The sequence below is a fragment of the Pararge aegeria genome, chromosome 8, assembly GCF_905163445.1.
Source record: "Pararge aegeria chromosome 8, ilParAegt1.1, whole genome shotgun sequence".
Classification (NCBI taxonomy): domain Eukaryota; kingdom Metazoa; phylum Arthropoda; class Insecta; order Lepidoptera; family Nymphalidae; genus Pararge; species Pararge aegeria.
This window is the reverse complement of record NC_053187.1, coordinates 8,972,828-8,990,575: the sequence shown is the minus strand read 5'-3', so window position 1 is coordinate 8,990,575 and position 17,748 is coordinate 8,972,828. Positions and strand designations below refer to the sequence as shown.

General features: G+C 33.0%; 1 protein-coding gene across 1 annotated transcript in view; it reads right to left on the bottom strand.

Annotated features, from left to right (window-relative positions):
* The window catches only part of LOC120625866 (mucin-2-like), an 89,735-nt gene extending 72,207 nt beyond the window's left edge, over window positions 1–17,528 (bottom strand). Inside the window, exon 1 of the mRNA XM_039893116.1 lies at window positions 17,241–17,528. The gene's annotated coding sequence lies outside the window, so the exon portion shown is untranslated. The remainder of the gene's footprint in view (window positions 1–17,240) is intronic.
* Window positions 17,529–17,748: the final 220 nt, after the last annotated feature.

Here is a 17,748-nt window from a genome sequence, read left to right as displayed (position 1 = left end):
GATCCTTGTAAGATGATATACATCATTCAAAGAGGTTCAAAACAAAAAAAAACAAACCCTTAAAGGATGTCCAGATGAAGTTTATGCATTGGTAGATTATTTCAGTAGAAGTAGTAGAAGCATAATACCCACTTGCAGACGCGTGTTTTGTTACTTGCTTTTGAACCTCCAGTATCGCATAATCGCGCGATCCTGCATTAAGAACATACTAGGAACTTACTCATTATCGTATTTCGATACTAGAAAATTAGACTACCATCGCGAAAATACGAATATTATAATAAAGGGGCATAACCCTTTATTATATAATACGAATTTTATAAGTGTGTGTATTCTTTTTCGTCGAATTAAATCTAGTTTTGCTAATCTTAGAGTCACAAATTTTACAAATGTTGAATGTGTACAAAAATTTGAGGATTAAAACAAGGTAGATGAGTTCTTTTTCTTTCACGTTACACGTAACACGTTACGGTTTAATATACTCGTTTTGGTGTATCCAATTGCGAGTCTACTAGGTTACAAATTTTATACTAGGGTACTGGCGTCGCATGAGAGCCGCCGTAGTTATTTATAAGTCGTTATTAATAACTCACAATAAACAAATGATAATATAGCGCAGGTGAGTATTATAAACCTCATTATCTACCACGTATCCCGATCACGATATCATCCATATAATGCACTTACGGATTAAAAGCTTATTGAAATAATTCGTGACTATTTTGGCAGTGATATATTGTTATTACTGTATTGGTAAATAAAGGGAACGTATAAATTACATAAAACAGCTTATAGCATATAATATAACTACTGGACGTATTGATAAAAAACGGCTTTATTATTGGATATTCTTAATAATAATAATAATAATTCATTTATTGCATAAACTCTGTAATGGTCTCATGAGTTAAAAGTTTGGGGCTTCCAGTTTTCCATTTCAGACTTGCAATATTATTTAAGCAGTGAGCTGACAAACAGTTGCATATTAAAAAATAAAATCGTATTAAAGCAAAAGTCCTATTTGAACTGAAACTAAAAATTATATAATTTAAATATTGATATCTGCCTGACATGCATCTCAAACTTTTCGGAGTTACGGGTCACTTTTTTTAACGGGGAAGGAAACCATCGTGAGAGAAAATACAAATGTAAGGTTTCCACAATGCTTACATGGGCGTGTGAAGTCTACAAACCCGTAATGGGCCAGTGTGGTGGACTACAGCATAAACCCTTCTCATTCTGAGAGAAGACCCGTGTTCTGTAGTGGGCCGGTAATGGGTTGGTAATTATGATGACGAGTTCAGATTCTCTGTGGCAATAAAAAATGTGTGCATTTTGTTACGTCATATATTTTCCAACAACAGATAAATAAATAAATAAAATAAAATAAATATACTACGACAATATACACATCGCCATCTAGCCCCAAAGTAAGTATAGCTTGTGTTATGGGTACTAAGATGACTGATGAATAATTATATGAATAATATACATAAATACTTATAATATATAGATAAACACACCCAGACACTTCAAAACATTCAGATTAAATAATAATAATCTCTTTATTTCATGCAAAACCCATATTAATACATTTAAAATAACAATATTAGAGAAAAGAAAAATAAATAATTAACAATATACAATATCGAATTAAAAATTAAAATTACAGTATAAATTGATTCAAATGGCATGTCATAAATATAAAATTAAAAAGGCAAAATAAAAAATAAAATAAAAAATTACAATGAATGATGATAATTATTAAATAAAAAAATTAAAAAATTAATACTTTTTGCACCGTGTGTGTATGTAAACCCACCCAGTGCCTCCAGAACGGGTTATTTAGTTTTCCAGCTAGTGTTTGCAAGATGCTGATGCTGCTGCCGCGAATGGAAGTAGTTTATACATCACATATCTGATAGTTGTTCCAAAAACATATTTTTACAGTAATACCTACTTGTTTGACCAATCAAATGGCCCATCTTAGTAAGAAAGTGGAAATGGTCATAAATTAGTGTCCTCAGCATATCTTCTGCGAAAGGTACAGAAGCCGTATGTGGGATTGAGTATACGCTTTTATAATATGATTCCTAAGGTGATTTTGGACCTACCAATGCATAAGTTTAAAGAATATATTAAAACACATTTATTACAGCGAGGTTACTAAACAATTGATGAATTTCTTAATCACAAGGTTGCTTAGTAGCACCCGGCTTCGCTTTCATCTCTCACAAGATAGAAAAATGAATGTTAAAATGTAAAATGTAAATTGTTGATATTGGAAAAGAGCAACTGCTGAGTTTCTTGCCGGCTTCTTCTCGGTAGAATCTGCCTTCCGAACCGGTGGCAGAGTTACTACAAACAGACAGACTTGACGTTTCAAAAGTTCTTATAGGTCCACTTGAAATAAATGAATTTTGAATTTCGAACCCGGAGAAACCGGAGCAACATGTCAAGGGTATGCAAGGACACTTCCTACAAAGTGCAAAGCGATTTAGTGTTCCGGTGCGATGTCGCGGGGAAACCGATTAGGGGTATTACTACCATACTCTCTAACAGGTTAGCCCGCTTCCGTCTTAGACTGCATCATCGCTTACCATCGGGTGAGCAGTCAAGGACTAACTTGTAGTGGGATAAAAAAAAAAATAATGAGGCTTAGGTTTTAAGCCTGATGTGCCTATAATAATAACGGCAACCACACCCTTATCACCGGCACAGCATCACAGCAGCAATGGAGCAATGCTGCTTAGCGGCAGAAGTAAGTATAGCTAAGTCACAAAAAAATTTAGGTACTACTACTAAATACATACGTATATGTTTATACGGAACTTTTTGGACAGGCAGCTTAACCATTAAAACCATGTTTATGTAACAAAATGATTTCTGTGGGTAGTCAGCTATCATAAACTGAGCATAAATTAATATAGACCGCATCACGAAGCGGTGATCTGTGGTCACGTAACATGCGATGTTGCCTCACTGTACGGCTTGCGTCAACCACGCGAGGCGCATCGCGAATGTCATCGGGCAACGTCGAATTTAATCTTATATTTTATGGAGCTACTAGCTGACACTAGCCCAGTGGTTAGGACTTCGGCTTTACATACAGGGGCCGAGTTCGAATCCCAGCACGCACCTCTAACTCTTCTGTTATGTGAGCTTACCAGGATTTTTGCCAATCCCTTTGGAATTGTTTGTTTTCTTGTGATAAAATGTTAGTAAATAAAGAAAAGTTAGTTCTATGTCTTTATTAATACACTATGCCACACATTACATAAACATACATAATATTAAGGAAAAAACAAGCACACTTCGCATTAGTAATATAAGTATGGATAGAGCGCCTTGCAAGAGAAATATGAGAAGGATAGTTTTAATCAGTTTTACAGAGTTTTTACAAACATAAATGGGAGGCTCCAGCCGTAGCTAGATACCACTCTACCGAAAAAGACTCAACAAATTAGCGTTCTGCTGCGATGCCGCGTAGAAATCGATTGGGGGTGCCCCAACACCCAAACTGGTTAGCACGCCACCATCTTAGACTACACCATCTTTTACCACTAGGTATTGCAGTCAAGGGCTAACAAAGGTGAAATAAAAAAAAAAGGAGACATCGATATGATCGATTGAGAAGATGTATCGTAATCTATACTCTCAAATTTATGAATATAAACAATTTTTTTTTCGTTGCTAAGCGCATCATATGAGCACCGCTGAGATTACTTCGGGATCCTGGTAAAATCCGCAAGATATAAGAAAACTGAAAATGCGTTTTTCCATGGGATTTCGGTTTGAAATCAATATCAAAAATTTGGGCCAGCCAATGTCTGTCGCATCAGCTAGTTAAATATCTAAGGAATAAACAAAAACATATAATATATACTTTCATCTTCGTAACTACTTATAAAAAACCAGACAAATCACAAATCCTTTTTGAATGAAGACAAGTGATACCAGTCTGTGAAATTTTATACTATCAGTATAAGTTTTTATCAGCCAGTTAAATCTAAGTTAACGATTAGAAACCAAATTTATTAATAGTTTATATGGCGTAATTTAGTGGATATGTACCAATAAAAGCAGCATTAATTTTAATTCAAAAAAGTGACGGTACCTAAAAGTGACATCAGTCGTTGAGTAGAAGAGTTTCTGTAAAAATAAGTTTTTACTCTTGATTTAAACACCTTTTTTGTTATTTTGCTAGTGAAAAAGCCAATATGTTCTAGCGTCGTCCGAAAAACAAATAAAAGTTTTAGATATTTTTTTCTTTAGGAATAAACATAAGTTATATTTAGTTTTTTTAAACCCAATAGATACACACCACTAGATGCTGATAGATAATATGGAACTGCATAACAAGTACCTACCGCGTTGTTTATTGAAGGATAGATGAGTCACTTTATTGGTAGGATAAACTTAAAAAAGAGGGAGGCTTTGACTTTAAACTTTAATTTTAAAAAAAATATTACCTTACTTTCACAAAATAAATCGTTGTATGCAGTCTGCTTTCGGTATTATTTTTTGCCTAGTTTACCGATAATTATTTGTAGACTAATAGTCTACTACTGATCTAAGACTAATCAGTAGACTGTCAACATAAAGTTTTGAAAGCTACGCTAAAATATGTCACTTTACAAGCAAAGTACAGAAAAATGGCAATATTTATCTACACTACATTGTTGCAAGGCTATTAGTTCTATGTCATTGCTTTTCTATTCTGTAACCGCATATTTAGCCCGATGCACAAACTGTTAAAATCTGTTATAGTCTAAGAGTTGGAAAGGAAACAGTTTTGTATACTTGAATATTTTATAATGCGTTGGTTAGCAACTTAGCTACTAGCTATGGTACTTCGATTTATTAATAAACTTGTTTCTTTATGTATTTTCTTATTCTTTTAGCAAAGCTTTATAAAGTTTTGGACCTTTAAAATAAATTTGGAAACATTAAAAAAACACCGCCGTGCAAATAACTGAGCCAATGATTATAATGGCAATCAATGGAATTACGAAATGTGTTCAATTTTAGTGCTTAGCTTCAGCAACGTTTACGAGACGAAATCTTTTATTTATTAATATATTTACTTATATTCTCTTCATATTTAATCATTTTAACAGCTCGAAAATTTTAAATTCATGCAAAGTACACACTTGGCATGAATTTAAAATGGCATAATTATTATGTAGCCTCATGTATTTTTTTACTCAAATGAATAGAAGAGACTCGTAGTGCAATATAGAGTACTTTACTAGTGGAGTACGTGCGACATATACATATAGACACAACGAGGCAGAAATGTTAGAAGTAGTTTTATTAGGAGATTTAAATACGATAAATTTGGCATTGTGAAATATATTCTAGCCTTTCCCGCGGCTGAAGAGACAAGAATAAACTTGTTTTTAAGCTTAAAGCGTAGATTAAATTAGTTTAATTTTGCAATGTTTTATTTTCATAGGGGTGTAAAAGTCACGTTGTGACTAAATCCAAAAATGAACAAGAATAAAAAAGACAATCAGAGACTGCTAGTTTTCAAATCAATTATACTCGTATGTATCGGATGTGTAAAGTCTCACGACCTCCTCCGAGACTATATTATATGTAATAGTTACTGTGCAGTGTACGCATCACCGCGACGAATTCGGATTACATAAAGCATGCCTTTGGTTACAATTTTGGCGGGCCGTAGCAAAGTGCGCTGTTGTTTAGAACAAATAGAAACTTTCAGATGTAACAGTACGATAATAGACATACCGTTCCGGGAAATTATTGTTGCACAATGCATTGTTTAAGAATCGATACACATTGTTTTGAAATAAAAGTGCAAATTCTTTACTCGCAATCTTGTTTATTCACCTCGAATCTATGACAATTAACAATGTTTGTAAGAACAACGACCTTTATCGGTTCACGATTACGTTTGATACTTATCTGCTTCTTTGCAAATGCACTTGATGAGTGATTAAGAAATGAATGCTGGTATAACCAAAATTATTTCAGTTTAATTTAGAAAAACTTTATTAGTGAAACTCAGTATTAAAAAATCTTTGCAATTTTAATCCTTAACTAGGAAAGCTTGTATATAAGAATTAATTTTGTATGTTGATACAAAAGAGTGTAATTTATATGTACAAAATACGGTGGTTCTTTTTCTAGCAGAATGCTCTCTGGCCATAGCAAGAAAAAGCCCAAAACCTACTCAAAAACAAATCTATCCCAGTTTGTTCGCAATATTCCTATTAGTAGCTATTCAATTTACTGACTACTTTTTAAAACACAACCATACAGAAACTGAACATCATTTAGGTAAAATGTGTTTCCGGCATAATCATTTCGTCGACCGCACAATACATGCGTTTGATACGGGTGATTACAAATGTGAAGGTCGGAATGTGTCAAACCTGTCGAGTACCGTCTGCCAGAGGCCGGTCGAATGTTAAACACCTGTCGAAACGTCTCATTATCCAATTGGCTGGGAAAACATATTGCACTAGTGAGCGACGCGTACCTATAACCTTGATTGTACCGTGACGCTCGAGAAGTGCAATCTTCCTCATGTTCTAGAACACTAGGAATTGATTGATCCCTTGATCTCATTTCTAGTTAGTAACTTTTCTGACAATAGCTCCGACTCCTTGTCGGAATGAATCGGGTAGCAGCTGATTAGGCATAAATCAATTCATTATCTAAATGGGAAAACATATTTCACGTGTACCGTGATGTAAATAGGAGTGCATTGTCTTCTAGAAAACGAGGAATTAATTGATCTGTGGTATTTTAATCTCCAAAATAAAATATTTTCTATTACATTAAATTTGTATTGTAAGGATTTAATTTGTAAGTAGGTTATTGTTGGCCTCGGGGTAATAAGTTATAATATTACTTGCATTCTAGAATGCCTAAAATTAATTAATCTTTCATGTTTTAATCTCCAAAAACCTTACAAAAACCTTATGATCGCATAGATATTTTTTAAAATTAATGGGGTAGAAATTTTACATTCTTGTATATGAATACAAAAAAAATATTAAAACTCACTGTATTTCGCAAATTCTTGTTCCCATTAACAGCATTTATGTAATGACATATTGATATTTTACAAATGCTAATAATGACCCCGGCTCACTTATAACACGCCACGCGATTCGGATTGACTTAAATCAATTAGCAGTATGACCATAAACATCGTGTTACATTATTATGTTAACTCACTAACCTACTGTTTTATTATGTAAAAATTTTTTTACTTTCTTTTTATGTTATTACAACGTTTTATGTTCGGACTCTTTAGCGTTTTTATTATATTAAAGAATAATATATAAACTTTTTTAAATTTTCACTTGAAGTTAATGAAAATATTCTTTACATTAAAAGGCAGGTTAGGAAAAAGCCGTCGCGTTATGCGTTGAATATTTAAGACATATGGAACAAAATTCATATTTTACTCCATGTCTTCTTTATTGGTAAGAATAGAGTTTCGTTAATGAAACAGTTTATTTCTGTGTGGTATACAAAAAGGAGTTGAGTGCGGCGGCATGACGGCATAAGAGGGCGTCATGCCGTTCTCCGTAATGGGTTAATTTCACTGCCCAGTTGTTTCGCAAATAAATGTTTTGAATCAAAATGAATCTGCTTCGTTGGTCTAGTGGTCGACTAGAAGTAACGAGAGCAACAATTCGCGGGGCAGGAAAAAAAAGATCTCATTATCCAATTGCCTGAAAACGCATTGCACTACTAGGGGGTCATAGGCTGATTATACCATGTCGCTATAGAAGTGCAAACTTCCTCGTGTTCTAGAATACTAAAAGTTAATTATTGATATTTGATGTTTAAATCTCGTAAGCAGGCGTAATAAATGAGACTTTAATTATATTATGTAATTAATGATTCCTCGCGACCTTAAGCATTTCAAAATTGTATTATATTGCTCATGCTATAAAATACTGAAAACTAATTAAATTATTGATAAATTATGATGTTTTTAACTCAAAAACCTACAGTCTTAATAAATAAAGCTTATTTAATTTTTTTATTATTTTTATTAATAAATAAATAATTTATATACTACGACAACGCACACATCGCCATCTAGCCCCAAAAAAAGCGTAGCTTTTGTTATGGGTAGCTTACTGAAGAATATTTTTATGAATAATATACATAATTACTTAGAATATACATATAAACACCCAGACACTGAAAAACATTTATGCTCATCACACAAACATTTTCCAGTTGTGGGAATCGAAACCACGGGCTTGGACTCATCGCTGGACTAGTCGCTGCAAACTGCGCCATTCGGCCGTCAACCGTCATAGTAGTTCATCTTTTACAAATTAGTTAGAATCTATTATGATATAATATTTCAAAACTGATTGATACTAGCTTTTGTAGTTAATATACAGGATATAATGAGTAGTAAGTTAGCGATAAATCCATTGAAGAGATAATTATCTCCTTATTTTGTTTAGGAATTAAAATCTCTCGAAAAACAACTCAAAGTAGATTGTCTTGAAAATTGTTTGGTACTCAATTTTAAAAGGTCTATTAAAGATTGAGTTCTAAACTATTTTATGTTCTTTGTATATATTGAATATGTTATAATATGTTAGGTACATCAAACAGTTATACGTACTGACCAGGTAGAAAATGAAAATCTTGTTTTCATCTGTATGTTTGATAAGATGTTTGAGTAACTAACTATCTTCTGCAGAACTCAGTAACATCAATTGAGCTATATAGCTTTCGTAGAATACTTTTTTTATATTCAATTCAATTGTTATAATAGAGCTGTATTGTGTTTCTAAGAATAGTATCTACGTTTGTTTATATTTCGTAGCGTTTGCCAAAATGCTATCAATACATTTTCATAATTACGTTTGCCAAAGTCGGAAATAGTTTTCTTTACCTTTCTCTATATGCAAAAGAATATTTATGTACTAAGAACCTTATTACACATTAGAGGAACTTTGATATTTTATTTTGTTTACAAGCTTTTACTTAGTGTATAGCAGATAATCATTTAGTCGGAAATATGGTCAAGAATAATGTAATTTTCTGAAATGATATCCTATATTTATTTTTTATTTAACTCTTTATTTGTATACCACAACATTAACATGTATAAAATTAAAATACATACACGCGAATAACTACATGCTTATACATAAAATAGTATATAAATAAATATAAAAATAAACTAATATATATAATAACAACATTTACATATTTAAATACTATATACAATACATAAATAAATGATAACATACAATAAATAATACAACATACTATTTATAGACCTGGATAGCAGCTTCATTTTTGTGCCTTTTGGAGTAGAGACTTTGGGACCGTGGGGTCCGGAGGCAAGAGCCCTTTTCAAAGAATTATCGAAAAGGGTTATCGAGTCTACCGGTGATCCTAGAGCGGGCAGTTACCTTGGCCAACGAATTAGTTTGGCCATCCAAAGGGGCAATGCTGCCAGCATCTTGGGAACTGTGCCTCGCTGCGGTGGTTTCGAGGACGTTTTAGATTTTATTTAGTTTTTAAATAGTTTATATTATATAATTATAATTTTGTATATTATATAAGGTTATATTTATAATTTTGTATATTATATAAAATAAAATGAAATTGTATTCGAGAAATTAAATAAATAAAATTTATAGATAAATTTAAGAGTAAATAATTAAAACTACGAGTAGCTCTCATTCGCTCATTGCATTTATGTTGATGTAATAAACTTATACATTAGAGAAGAAGGAAGAACAGCTACGGGTAAATATTCGTATTCATTATTAGCTAGGTGTAGGTGTGGCGTTTATAAGGTTATTATGTAGATTATACAGTCATAATTATGATATCATTGACTATTAAGATCAGCTCAAAATGTCAATTTAAGTACAAATTAATATGAAGAAAATTAACCTTTTTAAACTTAATTCATAAAAGTGTTCATCTAATTAGTCTGCCTGAAACTGTTTTTAAATTGAAATTTTGATATTATTGATAATATATTCAAATTAATTAAGGCAATCATGGTTTAAAATTATAAAAATAGTATAAATCTACGAACTAAATATACCAATGGGTATATTAGTTTTATGAATCATTAATTTGATTGATGGTTTCATCTTATTTTGTGACCTTAAACGGTTATTTTAATATAGTCATAAAGATCAGTGTTGCCAGATGGTGCGTCTTTAAAGAGCGCCGGATTCTCTAATTAAAATTTAAATAATGATGTTACAAGCACAGTTTACAAGGCCGAAAATCTATATTATGTTATAAAAATATATTAGTTTAAAAACTGTTATAAAAATACTAGTTGTAGACTGTGTGACTGTGTAGTCCTGCCGCAACTGCCGCAAGACCGCAAAAAGCGCGAGAACCGCAGCACGAGTTGCTTCTAATATGCATCAAAGAAATGCTGTTGCTTGATGCGTTCGAATTGGTTTGAGATTTTATTGGATAGAGTAAGCTGACCAAAGAATGTATAAAGTCGTATCGTGCCCGCTAACTAAAGTCGGAAGAGAAGCTTTGTCAGTTTGAATCCATTTCAGGGAGTATGATATCCAAAGGGTACCATGAAAGTTGATCCACGTTACAGGGTAACGTTGGGACTAGTAATATGGTTAAACCGAGATAAGTCTGTATGTTCTAAATCATGGAGTAAATTCTCGTTAAGGATGTAAGAAATGGGGGATGTCGTCTTCATTGGTCAAGATGCCATGCAGTTTGTATCTGTGCGTAGCCCAATTACTTACTACTTACTTGCAATGTTTTTTTATTACACTGCAAGTTAGCCCTTGACTGCAATCTCACTGTTAGAGTGTGAGCCAGTTATATTTATTAATTTTTTAATTCTTGGCTGACTGTAATCACATCTGATGGTAAGTGATGATGCAGTCTAAGATGGTAACGGGCTAACCTGTTAGGTGTAAGGCAGGTATTTTATAGCTAAGCTGCTAATCGGTTTCTACACGACTTTGTCGGTAGGGTGGTAACTAGCCACGGCCGAAGCCTCCGATCGGACATCTTTAACCACGCAACGGTTTCAACGCGTCATTACATTGCTTAGACTAGTCTTACTTTATAGGGTGGTAACTAACTCCTATATTAGTATAAGTGGGAGGTTCATTTATAAATCCCCAGCGCTCAGTGCGGCACCATGGAGGTCGTCAAAAATGTACCATTATTGGTCGATAGTCATACGATTCTTAAGCCAGGTATTTAGTGACATTGAATAAAAATATTACTTACGTGTAAAATGAAATCTCATCAATACGTCTCGGCAATGTGATAATCTGAATCAGTGGAACCAGTGCCAGGCGACGTTACACTGAGACCGCCAAGACCATTTAATTATACAACTTTTCTGAGTTTAAGACTATGTTCTCGAGGATAAAAGTCCCTAAAAAAAATTAAAAAAAGACCTTACCGAGATGGGTTTTATAACATTTATTGAATGAGATTGATCATCAGCAAAAATAATTACATTGTACACTGTTTAATACGTATCACATTTTTAATGATAAAAATGAAATCTCTTTAGTCATCAGTGTCATTAAAAAGTTTAAACACAGCAAATTCTAAATATTATAATAATCTATGTAACACAAATAATCTGAATATTTTTTTTTAAATTAGTTTACGCTTAAATGGACTAAGCTTAATTAATAGAAGAACGCTTGCTTATGCTGTATGCTAATACTAAATGCAAACAGCAGGAATGTATTGTTAAATTAAATAAACTGCCAGACGTGGCCAGACTGCCAAATGCAAATTTTATTCAAACCTCGGTTAGATATAAATTGCTAACTACGTATTAAAAGCCATTTACATATCCAATATAATGTGTGTAGAAGCAATTTTTAGTATTTTATATTAATTACAAAGGTATACCTATTCTAATAACTATAATATTATACATAAAAAGTGCTTTAAAATGAATTGTAATATAGTTTCTTATGTCATAAAATTTGGTAAGGTATGGAGGATGAGAATTGATTGCTTGAGTGAAGTTGTTCTACGGAGTGTTTAAATTTTTACGTTTTCGATTTCATCTTGAGTATTCCTGCGACGCATGCAAAACTAGTGGACGATGTGAGCATGCCTAAATACACGTCGATGCACTTCTGGTGTCAACTACGTGCATCAGAAATGGCCTGCCAATAATATTATTATCTATTTACAAATAATAATTGGTACAGCTATTTAATTAACTAATACATTCCTGCTTTTAATTAAGTAGTTAATAGAAAAAGTAAAAATAAATAAATTCATCGGAGAGAACAAAGATATATTAATATGTACTTCTATACATAATTGTAATTAGATACTCAATGAAAACTGACATTGCCTCTCGATTGTGAGATGCTGACGTTTGAGCATCCTACTAACGCATAAGCTAGTGTTTTTTAAAAATACTAAATATACTACGACAATACACACATCGCCAGTCGGTACTAAGATAATTAAAGATTTTAAACTTAGATTTTCGTGGTTAATCAACATTTCTTAAGCCATACAACTGGGTCGAAATATCGACAAATTCAAAATATTATCGTGGTATGTACAGGTACTAAAATACCTTATAAATATTTTAATAAATAATAAAAATATACAGATAAACACTCAGACAATGAAAAACATTCATGTTCATCGCACATACATTTTCCAGTTGTGGAAATTGAACCCAAAGCATTGGACTCAGAAAGCAGGGTCGCTGCCCACTGCGCCAAACGGTCTTTAAACGTTTAAAAGTAGAATAAAATATAAGGTGCGTAAATTAATTATCTTCCACCATAAGGATTTACAATTGCAATAAGGATTTATAATTGCAATAAGGATTTAACAATTGCAATGAGTATAATCCTTTCGTGAAGAAATCCCTACAAAATATAGATTAGCAGTATATCATCGATTGAGATGACGACGATGATGATAAAGAGCAAAGACTAGCCGCCGCGTCTCTACGCGGTAATAAACGTTGACAAAACGTCCAAATTGACATGAATATATGCAGCGTCTTCTAACAAAAACATTCTAACCGTTGAATGCCATTGCATGTTATAATATTATGACAATGTTCTGTATATTAAATTCAAATTCAAATTCATTTATTTCAAGTAGGCCTATTTATAAGCACTTTTGAAACGTCAAGTATGTATGTTTGTAGTGACTCTACCACCGGTTCGGAAAGTAGATTCTACCGAGAAGAGCCGGTAAGAAACTCAGTAGTTGCTCTTTTCCAACATCAACATTTACAATCATTTTTCTATCTTGCGGGAGATGAAAGCGAGGCTGGCTGCTTCCAATCTACCGTGTCATTGAAGAATTCATCAAATGTATAGTAAACTCGATGTACTAGATGCGTTTTTACACATTTTTTAAATTTAAGCATTGGTAGGTCAAGAATTCCTTTAGGAATCATGTTGTAAAAGCGTATACTCAACCCCACAAAGGAGTTCTGCACCTTTCGCAGACGATATGCAGATATCACTAATTTAATTTCATTATTATAATGGAAACAGGGAAAACCTATATAAATATTTTGTTTACGAGATGGAAATGTTGCGATTTTGTACGCTTATAGAACCCAATCATAAACATATAACGTAATTTGTATATTACCTCGATTTGAACTTAAACTAGTGATATCCGAATTGTCTTTTTGTGGGCTTTTTGTGTCTAAGCATATTATAATTAGTTCATATTATGTAAACGAAGATAGTGTTTTATTCTGAATTGAAAGTAATATTCTGCTAAGAGGAACAAGTTTTAATTTTAATACCGTGAACAATAAAAATCGAAAAGCGGTCCTATTAGTTAATAACTGGTGGGCGAGACATTGATATTAATTAGCTACGATGTAGAAAATTTAAGATTTAAGTAATTTTGCTTTAATTCCAGAAAATTCAGGCAACTCCTGCAGAAACTGAGTACCTATTGTCATTTAATTTTGTTGTAAAAACAAAGTGAAAGAAAATAAATAAATATAAATAAATAAATACACTAAATACTTATAATATACAGATAAACACCCAGACACTGAAAACATTTATGTTCATCACACAAACATTTTTTTCCAGTAGTGGGAATCGTACCCACGGCCTTGGACGCAGAAAGCAGGGTCGCTGCCCACTGCGCCAACCGGCTGTCAAAAGATAATGATCCAGAGTTTAGAGATAATATAATATCACTAAAATAATGCGGGTATTCAATATTAAACATTTTTTTCTTTCTATCGCGATTTCCTGATATCCCAAGGATTTTTACGAATAAACTGATTCTACTGCGACAGTTTTTTGTGGTGAAACTAGATGGCTTTTTACCTATATAAATGTTATTGATTATTTATATTTGATATAAATCCTATACAACGCTATTTTCTTTATTATTTATGTACACCGTAAATGTATATGACTAAGGATTTAACTAGGTCCCCCAAAAGGTAGGCCTAGTGTAGATTGTACCTCGTGAAGTCAATATCCCCTGGATGGAGGATGCTCCAGGAACGTGTATAGAGAACATAATAAAGGAAAATATAAATTACAGCACATTAAGTTAGATAGATAAAATTCTTTATTGCAACAAAAACAAAGAAACAATACAAGAAAACCAAGACAGTAATTAATCTTAATGTTAACTATACAGAAATTATAGATTTAAAGGAAATGCTCTTAATACCCCGCCTTGCCCAATCAAATAGCAGTATGACAAAAACGATAATAAACCTTTTGCCAAGAACAAACACAAAGAGGAAAAAGTGCAGAATTTCCTCATTGTCACGATATCTACGCATTCATTAATAGAGGGAAGGCTGTAATTATGCAATTACGTTCAATAATTCTTTTTTGGCTGCACATATTTTATAATAGACAGTTTTTTAAACTACTGTGGAATGTAGACTGTTAATGCGTTTTTAAGTTCGTATTTATATTGGAAAGAAGCACTTTGTTGAATTGCATGAGTATACAATGAAAACAGAGCTTAATTTGCTATCCTCCGTGAAAAGCAGGAGAATGTGTACGGTGTAATTTATAATTGTGAACGTTTATTTCCTAAAAGCACTGCATAAGTTGTTCCACTTTGTGAATTACATAAATACTCTGCTCGAGTTCAATTCGAAGCACCTCTAAGTCACCTTTTCGGACTTTGCTTTTGTGGTGAAGTAAAACATCACGAGGAAACATACGTGCCTGAGAGTTCTCCATAATGTTCTCTCAGACGTATGAAATCTTTCAATCCCTACATGTCCCACGTGATTTACTACGGGCTACACTTTTCTTACTCTGGAAGAGGAGACCTGTGCTCTATAATGGGCTGATAATGATGGTATCACCTAGTTAATTCGTGTGTTCGGTTAGTATGTTCAATTATGGATCATTTGGTCCTGGGTACCATTCTCGTATTGGCCCACAAACTGTTGGGTATTAAAGGATTTTCTTTTTAGAAATTCGCAGTACTAGCCCTGAGTAGGAGATAGGCGTTTCCCAACTGACTGAGGAAGACGCCTCGGGTATTATTATTACTAATATATTACAGTACACCAAACCACATTGGATTAGCGATTGTAGACCATAAACCCAAAATGCTCAAATATCCTCTTTTCATATGAAAACCGATGTTTGTGAGGTGGATATAAAATAAAATGATAAGGTATCATCTCTGAGGGGGTTCTTAGACATGTGATACGCGGATGTTTTTGAATTTTTGCCTGTTTATTGAAATGCTATTTTACTTTGGTATGCAAGCTTTGAACATAAATGTCGGTTTGCTTATTCCGTGGCAGTACCGGCAATATACTGGTCAACCGTTTTCTGCATTGCAAATCGGATAGGGGAAAGCAAATTGTCACGTATAGTACCTAAATCGTGAGTAAAATAGCATCCAGATGTTTAGGTTAATAAGGTATTACTTTCAATATTTTCTATATTATTTCCTATATTACTTAAAGCAATTTATTTGACTAGCATTAAATATATTTTCGGTGTATTGGATATACAAACTAACAAAACTCATTCGCATTTAAAATATGTGGTATGTTTTTCGCTATTAAAAGTATTGTGTATACAATTACAAGATTTAATACCTTATAATATTTTGCATGAATTTGCAGATAAAAGCAGAATATTCAAACTTCTGACCTATCACATAGAAAACGTGTATTTTGCGATAAAAAGTACCTCTTGTCACTCTTCGGGCAATAGGATACCTCGACCCGAGAAACCATCAGTTGCTACCAGCCCTTTAAAGCTTTCTTGGGGACATGGGTCGAACATGTATGAGCTTAGTGAGTGAATGAATATAACAACCGGATTTTATCCTTTGTACATCAATAAGTTGCACTGTACAATATTACCCGGTGTGCCAGTTAAAATACATCATATTTATATGTTCAATTGCATCTTTTGTTTTGTATTGTTATTTTTCAATCAAAAAAGCAGAAGTACCAAATATTATTTGGTAGGTACATACTTCTCAATATAATAAATAAATAATGATTAAATTTATAATTCTAATACTACTACTATATAATTCTAAACTTCTATGTGAATATCAATTTTGAAGATTTTGTTTCATCGATACCTCATGATATTAAAGATGTTTTGATCTTCACATCAAAGGTCATCAGATGATGACCTTTGATGTGAAGCAGTTCTCTACATATATTCTCAGAACCTTCTAAATTATGAAAAATAAGTAGCATTTGGATTTAATTGCATATTGCAAGTAAATCCTGTATATTTATAATACTGGTTTTACTGGCATAATATAAATTAGCAATTTTCGTGTTACATGATATGAAACAATTAGTTAGGTAGCTCAGTACATTCCGTAACATGCAGTTTCAGGTCGCGGGTGTATAGCATAAATCAGGTTTAAACGCTGTAGTTCTGTGATATACGGGTTTCTGTCCAAGACAAGGCAACACGTGTCTACGTGTCGTGTTATAAATGAAACCTGTTTTAATGATCCGATTGCGAGTTGGTTTATAATAACTCGCTTACCGACTAGCCCGCTGACCACTTACTGACGGGAAATATACTTTCGACATCTCATTCGTAATCCGTTTAGCGCAAACAGAAGCGAATAACAAATATTCCGTTCAACCCAACCCCTCTACTAATGATTGCGCCTAACTGGCAAAAAGTAATAAAAATATTTATCAATACATACTGATATAGTAAAGGCAACTTGAGTAATATTTAGGAAATAGTAATATTTTAAAAATAACTTACGTCCAAGGAAGCGTAACATCCAATATTATCCGGTGTTTGAACTGTACTTTATTCAATATTTCACTAATGTTATTGACTTTTAAACGATAGAAAAAAATTCACCGAAATGGTTTTTTATTCACAGGTAAGTTTGAACCAATTCATAGGGAAAGTCTATGAAGGTCACGTTTGAAAACAAAATAAGAAAACGCCACTGGCTACGTTTTCGTCGTCCGAAAAGAAAACGTCCGAGAAATACGTACTGCCGCACGGTGGGAGTTGGCAAAACTGACGTACGCCTTGCGCAGGCGCCGCCAAGGTATTGTTTAGAGTTACTTTTACTTGCGATACTCGTTGCTCTAGGCGGCTTGCTTGAGACCTCGTTCTTGCGCACGCGTCTATACTTAGCTCTGTGTTCGCGAAAGAGAAAAACAAAGGTCTCTATTTTTCTTAAACTCATAAAAGATTTCCTATTTATGTCACTGAACTCTTACACAGATTTTTTTTCATAATATTTATTAAACATTAT